Source organism: Athene cunicularia (assembly GCF_003259725.1).
Source record: "Athene cunicularia isolate RWA chromosome 20 unlocalized genomic scaffold, athCun1 chr20_part1, whole genome shotgun sequence".
Classification (NCBI taxonomy): Eukaryota; Metazoa; Chordata; class Aves; order Strigiformes; family Strigidae; genus Athene; species Athene cunicularia.
The window spans coordinates 8836337-8847917 of record NW_020799125.1 but is presented as its reverse complement, the minus strand read 5'-3'; positions in this window follow the sequence as shown (position 1 = coordinate 8847917).

The following is an 11581-nucleotide window of genomic DNA, read 5'->3' as shown; positions in this document are numbered from 1 at the left end:
TCTAAGATTGGAACCCTGGACTAAACATCTCTGTAGCTTTGTGTATAGTGTAGCTGGACTGTTCTTCACCTACTGTTGCATGTAATCTCTTGAGGGATCCTGATTCAGATGTTTCTATAGGATAGATATTTTAAAATAAACTTCTTTATACATACATAATTAAGACATTTTACCCAGATGTTTAGTAAATTAATTTATCTATTTCCTATTACATCAAATGACCAAAAGTAGTTTTCCTTACTTTTCGTGTGGAAAGGAATGGTTAATAATTTCAAAGATTTGGCGGTGTGTCGTCCATCTGTCCCCCCCTCCGTCGTCCCGTCCCCCCCCCCCGTTCGATAATTTTGGTAGAAGTGTAGCATCCCCTAGCGTTCATTCGTGGGTTATTACACTGGGAAAAAAAAAGCCGGCCAAATAATACTCATATCTAGCAAATGCTATTCAAAACAATTTTTGCCATAGGATTCAATATTCATTTTCACGTCAAGATTTTAGCAGAGAGACTTCACTGATCTGCCTGATAACCATAACAAGGCCTGAGGGTGAAGTTTTCCTCAAGGGACACATCTCCCTACTCTAACAGCATGAACAGAGGCAATCAAAGAGCGTACTTAAACCCATATACGGGTTGTTGTCAACACCAAGACTATGGACAAGCCGTCCTATACCGAGCTCTGTGGCTCTTATATGAGCAGTCACCATTCTGGGCCTCCACAAGAACCCTAGCCAGCAGTGTTCAATGCTTTCTTAGTAAGGCAACCATGGACCAATCTGTCCTACCTTTGATGGAAAAGAAGAGCTCACACACCTCTCCTTACCCTAGGGCATAATCTTCCTCTAGCCACATCAAATGCCTCATGTGTAAATTTAATTCTAGGAAGGAAAAACAAGAAAATGCAAAGCATTTGAAATTATTGCTAAGTCTCAGTCCAGACATATTTTTGCCATAGAAATTAGTTAGATATCTACTACTATGCAAACAAATCTTAGTAAAGATGGATGTAAAAACAAAAGCTAGAAGCAAATCAGTTCTTGTATGGTGCAGCAGCAAACAGAAAATTCTGAGGCAATTGGGACTCCTCTACTAGGATGCATAAGGCAACTACCACAGGGGACACTCATATAAAATATAAAAAATATACATTCAAAAGAGCTAAAAATACCCATGACAACCCTTTGTAGAGGAAAGAAAGGCATATTGGCCCTCAAAACACACCTCTAATTTCACCACAAATTACGACCAGATTTCTTTAAAGTTCTGTCAACACTGGATGACATTCAGAATTTGTAGTTTTGCACAAAGCACATGTGATTTTTTTTGAGCTTTGATATGTCAGATTTAAATTCAGGTTTTCTCTAAAGCTAACTAAAAATCAGGCAGATGCATCTCAGTTTTTGGATCTACAATTTTATTTACATTAAAAGTGAGCAATTCCAACCAGAATGTCATTTATTCTGAACTGAATATATTCCCATATATCTTAGAAAACAGAATAAACTATATTTCTTTCAAAGGGTATGACAATCACACTATTATAGTTTTACAAGTTAATCAGGAAAGAACATAATGGCTTAGTTGAGAATATTTCTGTTCTCTGTAGTAACCCAATAGACTTAGAGATCTAATTTACCTAAAAATGCCAAGCACAGTGTGGCTTGAACTTAGAGAAGGAATAATTTCCAATCACAAACATATCTTTCTGTAACTCTGGCTGGTTTTCTTGACATCTTTTAAAGCATTATTTTCCTGATGATGGGAGGAAGCCACCTCACCTTGGTAACATCGAGCATATAAACAAAATAGAAAATGAATCCTCCTCAGGATGGCAAGATGAGACTGTTTCCAGTTAAATGGATAGAAATTAGCTGTACTATACAAACAGTTCTAATCAACCTTTCTAAATAGAAAGATGTAGTGCTTTAGAAATAAACCTTTTCACCTGTCAGCAGCATAAGAGAACTGCTCAGTTTTGAAATTAAAAAGCCAAAGGACTTCATTTAGCCTCATTTCCCACAAATCTTCCTATGTCAACAGAAGAATTCAGATAATTAGACAAACATCTAGCAATATTGTAGAGGTTCTAGGATACCCCATGTGGCCTCTAGCTTCTACTCTCTGAGGCCAAGTGTCTCTTATAAATCCCATGTCATATGTGTCAGACCCATGAAGACATTTTAGCTCCCAGAGAGAACTTACATTATTAGATGCCTCTATTTAGGAAGCTAAATCCTACCTTTTGAAAAATTCTTGGACAATATGATGTAGTTGGGGTGCTGGTTAATAGCTACCTGGAACATTGAGGAATCAAGGCTTTCACTCACTCTGGAGAGATGCTATGCTTTTATCACATAGGCTATACAGAACAGTCAGAATAAATATATCCAGGCAGACAGACAAAAATTTATGGAATCTATCACTATATTACCTGGCTTAAACTACTACAGCTGGTTTGTGAAGTTCTATACAATGCTACTTCTTACAGAGAGATGTCTTTACTGATGCCTCATTAATCTCATTAGCAAAATAGTTTTATGTGGTTACCATGTAACTGGAAAGAATAATATTTTTCAGAACAGATTAATCTTGTCATAAGTAAATGAAGAGAGATAAAGCAGATGCAGAGCATTTCCTCATAACTAAAACACTTATAAAATTCCTCACAAAATTCTAACACATACACAGTGGAAGCCATGATGAAGACACCTTGTACCATACTCCACTAATACATTTAAAATACAAAAAAATTAAAATCTACACATCCTTAAATGTACATATCCCTCAGCAAGTTTGCCAGCAATACTGAGCTGGGTGGTGCAGTTGGCATGCTGGAGGGAAGGGATGTGCCGTTCAGAGGGACCTGCACAGGCTCAAGAGTTGGGCCTGTGCAAACATCATCAAGGTCCTGCCCATGGGTTGGGGCAATCCCGAGCACAGATACAGGCTGGGCAAAGAGTGGATTGAGAGCAGCCCTGCGGAGAAATACTTGGGGGTGTTAGTGGATGGAAAACTGACTGTGAGCTGGCAATGTGCACTCGCAGCCCAGAAAGCCACAGTGTCCTGGGCTCCATCAAGAGCAATGTGGGCAGCAGGTCAAGGGAGGGGATTCTCCCCCTCTAGTCCGCTCTTGTGAAACCCCCCTGCAGTGCTGTGTCCAGCCCTGGGGCCCCCAGCATAAGGACCACATGGACCTGCTCGAATGGGCCTGGAGAAGGCCATGAAGATGATCAAGGGCCTGAAGCACCTCCCCTGTGAGGACAGGCTGAGAGAGTTTGGGGTGTTCAGCTGGAGAAGAGAAGGCTCTGGGGAGACCTCATAGCGGCCTTTCCGTGCTTAAAGGGGGTACAGGAAAGATGGGGAGAGACACTGGGGGGAGGGGTGAGGGGTGTAGGGATAGGATGACAGATAACTGTTTTAAACTGAAAGAGGGTAGATTTAGATGAGATATAAGGAAGAAATTCTTTATTGTGGGGGTGGTGAGGCACTGGCACAGGTTTCCCAGAGCAGCTGTGGCTGCCCCCTCCCTGGCAGTGTTCAAGGCTGGGTTGGACGGGGCTTTGGGCAACCTGGGCTAGTGGAAGGTGTCCCTGCCCAGGGCAGAGGGGTTGGAACTGGGTGATCTTTAAGGTCCCTTCCAACACAAACCATTCTATGATACCATAGACACATAAATTCACTTAGCAGTACATACAGTAATTTTGCGTCTTACTACCCCAAGCATGCATCTTACATTATTCCAGCCACTAAAATAGTAAAGGTTACACCTTTCACTGTGTTGTATGTGCACCATGATCAGGAAACATTTCTTCCCAGCATTAATATCTCACTGGCTGTTTGACAGTGTAAGCGATTAAGCTGGGAGAAGCTAATTTGCTAATAGCTTTTGTGGGGGAAAAAAAGGCAACAGAAAAAATAAGAGTAAGTTTACACTGTTCAGCCTTGCTCTCTGATACTGTTACAGTGTCAGGAGATCTGGTTTTGGACAGAAATGTGAAGAACATTGATGCTTCAGTATTTTTTCAATATTTGCTTTTGTGGGTTTAGGTTATACAAGTTTTGTTTATAACAACATTAATTCTCTATAGTTTCTACTTACTAATTCTCAATTTTTCTTTCATGCTTAATTGGTATAACCATTGCACAGAAGAGAGATGATGTTATTATGGCAAATAACATGCTTATAGAAAATGTATTATTGGTAAACAGTGATGGAATATTCCCTGTTATAAAATAAAAACTCACAAAAAAAAAAAAAAAAAAAAGGATTTCAGGGTTTCTGTGCATCTGCACTTAGCTATTACTATCTGCGCTGCCCAGGCTTGAATGGCAAATTGCATTTGTGTAATCTCAGCCTCATACTTCGCAACAGCCTCACATAAACTTTCAATTTGTAATACGAATAGTAGTAAATCATGACAATAAATGCAGGATTAAAAAATTGCTCCTCTCAATTCCTTTCTAGAGTTTGTGGTTTACTGCACTTTAGGAGTGATAAAGGTTAACAATGGATTAAATATGTTTTTAATTGTTTTATCCCATTTTAAGAGACTTACTACTAGGTGATTCCACATCTAAGCAATACCAGTGTAATATGTTGACATACTACTACAGAGACACCAGCTCAGCAAATTTCCAAGAAAGCATAATATATATCTATAAATATTGACTTAGGTAGAACAACTCTTAGAATGCTAAAAAAAATAAGAGAGTTTATTGACCCAGATAAAAGATAAAGAAACATCAGATTTAAAAAAAAAAAAAAAAGGTTTATTTTCAGTTTCAATTATTTCCAGACATTAGTTTTTCCTTGACAGACTACTTAACGTATTAATGCATGAATGAAATATTAGTCTTTGCATTGTAGGGTCATCTATTTAAATGTCATTTTAATAGCTTATTACATAAAACCCTAGGGTGAAATCTAGGCCCTATTATCTCCAGTGAGTCCAGAGTTTCACCCAGGACATTCATCTATTTTTTCAATGCATGGGAATAATAGTCTTTCAAGGACAATAAAATCTTTTCTAGCCAAATTAAAAATTATTAATGTATCTAAGCCCTTCTTGTATGTATTAAGTTGTGAACAATAACAGTTAATAGAAATGTTAAATTGACAGAAATATTGAAGGGAACTGGAAGAGTTTTTCCAACTGCAATCTCTCATTTTATTTTTCATTAGTCTGTTTTCTTCTATTATTGTTACTACTTTGCAACTATCAATACTTCAGGTTTTTTTGCAAAACAATTTATAAAAGTGTTACTCTGCCCATTTAATAAATGGTAAAAACACAGAAGGGAGAATAAATTACTTCCCCCCCTGTAAATTACGAGGTGAATATAACAGACGGGATCACTGGTTTGAAGAAAAGGGTGTGCATCTTCTATTCCTTTTGAGTGCAAATGTCTGAAAGCCTCTGGAAACTGTCCAGTATTTCTTCAGCTGATTACTGTTTTCATAATTTCTTGGTGAACCATAAGATGAAGGAAAAAGAGTCTTAAAACCCAAGCCTTTTCACTCCTTAGTTAAACTACATGCTACCTTCAAGCCAAAAAAAAAAAAAAAAAAAAAAAAAGTTAGACAATATCAATTAATGGGCTTGAGGAGAGTCTGGGATAGAACTAGGACTTCAGTTTCAAGGTCCATTCTGTAACAAGTAACGTATGAGGCTTCTGCGTAGTGCTATTATCACTGGAGCATACAGGCAAGCACTCTGTAGGCACAAAAATAACAGGGCACCAAGATGGGACAAGGCCTTCTTTGAAAATACAACTAATAGTAGGGAGTTGAGCAGTCTAAAATCATTCTGGAAGCCCTGCCTATCTGCTTGGCTGGGGGTTGTAACAACAGTTTCACAAACCAGGCTGGATGACAGTTATATGTGATATGCAGATTTTGCTGCCAAAGTTTCAGTTTAGGTCTTAATACAAAGTAACACATGTTTTTTTGTTCTGTTGAAGGCCCCACAGGCTTTCATAGCTTCCAGTCTGGCAAAGGTAGACAGAGCTGTCTACTAATAAATAGTCACGGTTCATTGTTCTCATTATAGGAGATTTATAAAGGCCTAGCCAAACATCATTGCTGGCTTACCTTCTTATTTTTGTACAGATAGGATTGGATTGGAGTTTTTCAAAGACTAGACTGGATAAAGTAATGAGCAATCTGGTCTAACCTCATAACTTGATCATGCTTTGAGTAAGAGGTTGGGGTTTTTGTTTAATGTATGTTAAAGTAGACTCTATTCAGACAAGAATTTGACAGTATCTGGAGAATCTACTTACTACATTAAACAGCAAAATCCTTTTAATCTCTTCATTTTGTTCAGCTATGTAGACCTCTAAAATACCTTAGAACAGCCCAACTAATACGAACAAACAGAGGCTTTCAGCATAAATATGAAAAAAATTAAGCATTTAGAAATCAAAATCATCTTCATGCCATGCTACAATAGTAAGATAACATTTTACGGTTTTTATAAATAGCAATTTTTAACTCAAAGCTTTTACCGAAACATCAATAAGAATGGTGTTTTTCTTGTGATCTGAAGGCTAATTCCAACACCACTTTTTAACTGTACAGTCAATACAGTACTAGAAAATAAACCAGAAAATAATTTTATATTAAAACCATAATATATCTCTTCTAAATAACCATTCACCAAACCAGTTATTCTACTTCTAATTCACTACCCCTCCTTCTCTTCTAGAAAACATTTCATGCCATGACAAAAAAAAAATAAAAAAAATCTACATATGATTTTCTAAATATAGTCTTACAAACTAGTTTTTAATCACTTCATTACCAAATAGACACCCTTCAAAACAAAGAAGTGATACTAGACTACAACCAGATTTTCAGCCTGGAAGGAGGAACCAGTCTCAGAATGAAACAAATGGGTTTCATAAAACCAAAGGTTTTTTTCATAAAAACAAAATGTTTCATAAAACCAAAGAGATGTAGGAGCTTGTATTCAGCATATGATCTCTTCAGAATGGACTGCTGCTTTAATGTATGCAGCAGTTGTTCCACCTGCTCTGCAAGTGGAATATTTATTTGCTTAATAGATTCTAAATAAAAACTGCAATCAGCCACCACAGAAATTGCACATCATTACATAACAGCCAGTAATTGATTAGCAGATGCAGACATTGAACTGGATTTCTACTTTTGTTTTTCACAGAACAGCAAGATAGCTTTTCACTCTTACATTCTACCTAAAAATCTAATAGCTGTTCATTTCCCGCCTTTCTTAAGGCTCTACAATTATCATTCAGTTACATATTATAGTAAAATTACTTTAACTGCTGTTTAATTGTAAAAGGTTTTTTTGAGGTATGGTTCCCATTGAGAATTTTAATTATAGGTCAGAGGCAGAAATCCATACTAGCTTCACTTCCCCTGTCCCAATTATATGACCTACACTGTATGTTCTTAACACACTTTTTTTTCAGAGACAGTAGTGTGTCAAGAAATAGATTGTTCTCAAACTGTAGTACAGAATCTTCAGAATTCACTTTTGTACATATGATGCTACAAATGTTATCCCTTTTGCACAGTTCCATTTTTGTAAAACTAGGAACACTTTTACACAAAGACTAAATCACAAGTTTGAATTCTTACAGAATAGAGGTCTGCTTTGTAGTGGTTTATGAAGAGGAAAGAGAAGCAAGAAATAGCATACAGAAACATATCAATCATTCACCTAGAGTCCCATCTGCAAAAACGACTGGACCATACACTTTAGAGGAAAGACCAAAACTATTTCTTGGTATAAAATATTATAGTGTGACAGAAAACATCCCCTCTTAGCTCATCTGATAATTCTTTTATTCCCAACTGGACAATGATTAATAGGCTTTTGTAATTTTAATCTCTGTTACTATTGTTTAATTAAATATTGTTGGGAGGTGGTGGTGGCTTTTTTAAATATATATTTTATTGCTATTGGATCTTATTTTGCTTGCAATTAAATGCCAGTTGTTTGACCTGTTGTGTTTTAAGTTTTGCTTTTAAGCAAAGAATAAGTGAAAACATCTGAGATACATATCTTGCACTTTGTTTTACTTAATATCTGTTATTATCCTCCTCAAATTAAGGTAGAATCCTTTACACCCCATAAACGGGAATTCAATTAGTTTTAGGAAGATTCTTCCCAGGTAAGATGCTTAGCATAAAGAGAATATTTACAAACTTACACACTGGAAATCCTGAACTATTTGTACGTTGCCTTGTAAAACCTGTATCTTAAGAACAGACAGACAGCAAAACAGGCTCAAACACCTCAGTCCCTCACCCTCAAGTATTCCTGGGCCTAGAACAAATCAAGGAAGATCATCCTCACTTTGGTCATACCCAGAGAATCCTACCTTTACTGTTGCCATGTGACTGGAGCTGAAGACTGCAGGGAGAAATCACCTATAGATTCTAACCTGTAAGTCAAGAAGAATGCACAGCAAGAACTTCTGGCAGTTCAAAATGTGCCTACGCTCCATCATTCCAGTGGCTGTTTGCCCTCATCTGACTTTTATAATGCTTTACTGTACACATGTCCCGCTTCTCTTGTTTTTACCAGTTAATCCTTTCCTAAGTAATCTCTCCTCTCTCATCCCAAAGTCCCAGAACACAATGAATGTGTTTTGATGCCACTGCACTGCTTAGGTGATATAATTTTTCCCCACAATGAATCTACCTTGTCTACTTGATCCTATATTGTTAGATAGAGTCTCTATGCTATTCTGTGTTTATACAATACCCAATAAAATAATAATAAATAAATAAATAAATCACAATCTTGCATGCCCTTTTAACACACAAAGGGAAATCATATAGCCAATTTGAATGTATTTGCCTTGTGAATTTTAAGCTGGGTTTACTTACCCCATGACAATGACCGGATCTTTTTTCTTCTCTGAATTTACTCAAATTCTGAATTAGGTCATCTTGTTTAACTGAAGCATAAAATGAGTCATTCTTAGCTACCTCAGTATGGTCAAGCAGATTTCTGGTCGATTTCTACAACTCTGCAAAATACAGGAATTTCATTTTCCTTTCTATATAGAACAATCAACAAAACTTAATAACAGACTAAGTAATAAATCTAATGCAATTGTTTTTAACCTAGGTGGCTGGTGGGATATAACTTTCTCTTTAATTCCTTGACTAAATACATAAAATGACAAACCAACAGAAAATTGGAAATATTTTCTTAACTGGAGGTTATGTTTTTTGGTTTTGTTTACTTTTTTACTAGAAAAGCAACTATGAAAGTAAGAATAGCTATGTTTGCCAAGTTTGCTTGCTTAAAGGATAGGACAATGGAAACTACACAGGGCCCATATATAACACAGAAACTGTGGAATCAAAGAGATAAAAAAACCCCTTTGGGTCTTTAAACTTGGGACTTAGAGCTTAAATAACAAAGACAGAATTATAGACAAGGAAGGAAAGTAGGTGGCCAGAAAAGTAAGTGGGTTGGCCTTATCTAGGTCCATCCAGTTATCTGTTTCCAAATATTAGATATTCTAAATTCTGAAGAGATACATGAGAAAAATAAGTCTAAGTAATAGAAGTATGGGGTTTCACATGCCCACTGCTTTAAGAAATAGAGTTTACTTTCCAGAGACAGAGTACAGCACACTAGAGGCTTATCAAAAAATTGTACTGTACAAATGGTAAGTAAAAGGGGACACTTCACTACCTTAATGTGATGCTGTCATCAACTGCCAGAGGAAGAAAAACAGAACCTGACCACAGGTTTCTAAAGAGTAAAACTGTAACATCACACCTTTTAGTTTTGTTTGTTTCTCTTGCCTCCTACACACATTTTACTGTAAAAACAGGTTCAAGCCTTTTGTTAATTGAAACAATCAATTTGAACACCTTTGATCTACTCTTGAGCATACAGGCTATGTCTATATTAAAAATTTAAGCTAGTATACATAGAAGAGCAGAAGTCACTGGATATCTCTTGAAGCATCACTTGAACACTAGTTTAATATTACTATAATTATCAGACTTGATTGTCTTGTATCTCATGGTCTCAATCTTCAAGTCTTACAGATAGCAAATCTGCCTCAAGATTCATTTTTCTAAGATAGAGTAATTACTAGATTAATTATGAATCTTAAATTTGAGTAACGTATTAAATGTTAACTTGTCCTCAAGAAAGCATGCATTTATGTAAGCAAACAAAACACAGACCTTATCTGCTACTAAATTGCTTTAATTTTGTTTAAAAATAAAACCCCAATGTTCCTTGTTTGGAACTTTAGCAAGTATAAGAGTTGAAATTTATACTGAAAGTAAAATTATATACAAAGCTACAAATGTAGAAGGTATACATAGATAGAAAAATTGTTAAAGATCTACACTAGGGATCTTCTAGACAAACATATTCCCAGACAATAAAAATCTAAACTAGTTTGCTCACTCTGATGTGGTACAATAAGAACGGCATAAATTGTATCAGATTAATATATTCTGGGTTACAAAATGATGTTCCAAGTTCCTGTTTCTTGTTTCCCATTACCATTTAGCATTATTTGCCCCTTTCTCTAATGCGTTCCAGGAAGAGACAAAACTGGTTTGAATCACAATTAATCCTCAGTCACTATTATTTTCATAGCTTAAAAAAAAAAAAGCAGAAATTATGCTAAACAATTATGAAATTATTTCAATTTTATTGGTTTTTTTTTCATGTAAAAAATCAGCTATGATTTATAAACAAATTAATATTTTAATTCCTCTTTTCAGCTGAGAAAAAGAACAAGCATGGCAGTTGCTTCTCAGATAAATGCACCAAATAGTACCTGTGCTCTGTAGCAATTCCCAGTTTCAAATGTTAAATCCAGTTTCCGAATATATTAGCCTGAAACTCAAAATAGGGGTGTGAAAAGACGTACGAATATAGCCAACTTCAACAACTAAGCAGAACGTTTAACAGAAAGCAGTTTCAGGCATACTGAAAAATAGTTGCAGTGACCATTAAATATTTCATAACAGGTAGCAAAACTACTTTACAGCTGAATTTAATTTTAGATCCTACTTGGCAACTGGATCCAGGGGGATGCTCTCCTCACTGGAGTCAGCCGAGGCCACCCTCAGTACAGCAGGATGACACTCGGTTGCCAGATGGGACCCAATTTTTATTTTGTTCTTCTTCAAGCCTGTTCTCTGGGATGTCACGCCGCCCTTTGGCCTTGGCCCTTTCCTTCACTGACCTTTTTTGATGAATATCGTTTCCTCCCTGAATTCCAGCTAATTAGCCAAATGCCCCCATTCTTAAGACTTTAAAGCACTCTGAATCCCCCTTCTCTCCGTTTCTCTCAACAACTTCTCCCCTTTTGTCCAGCCGCAGGTGAGGGAGCACGGCTCAGCTCGGGAGGGGAATGGTGAGGAGCCGCTTCCCGCCACTCAGGCGGGTCGCAACCCTGGGACTCGTGAGGAGAACGGACCGGCCAAGGTGGCTCGCAGGCTTTAACGGAACGGAGCTACCTGGCCGCCGCTGGAGCTGCAGCGAGCGCAGCCTCGCAGAGCCCCAGCCGCATCGACCCGAAGCAAGAGCCCCGCTCCACGGGCCCTCCGCC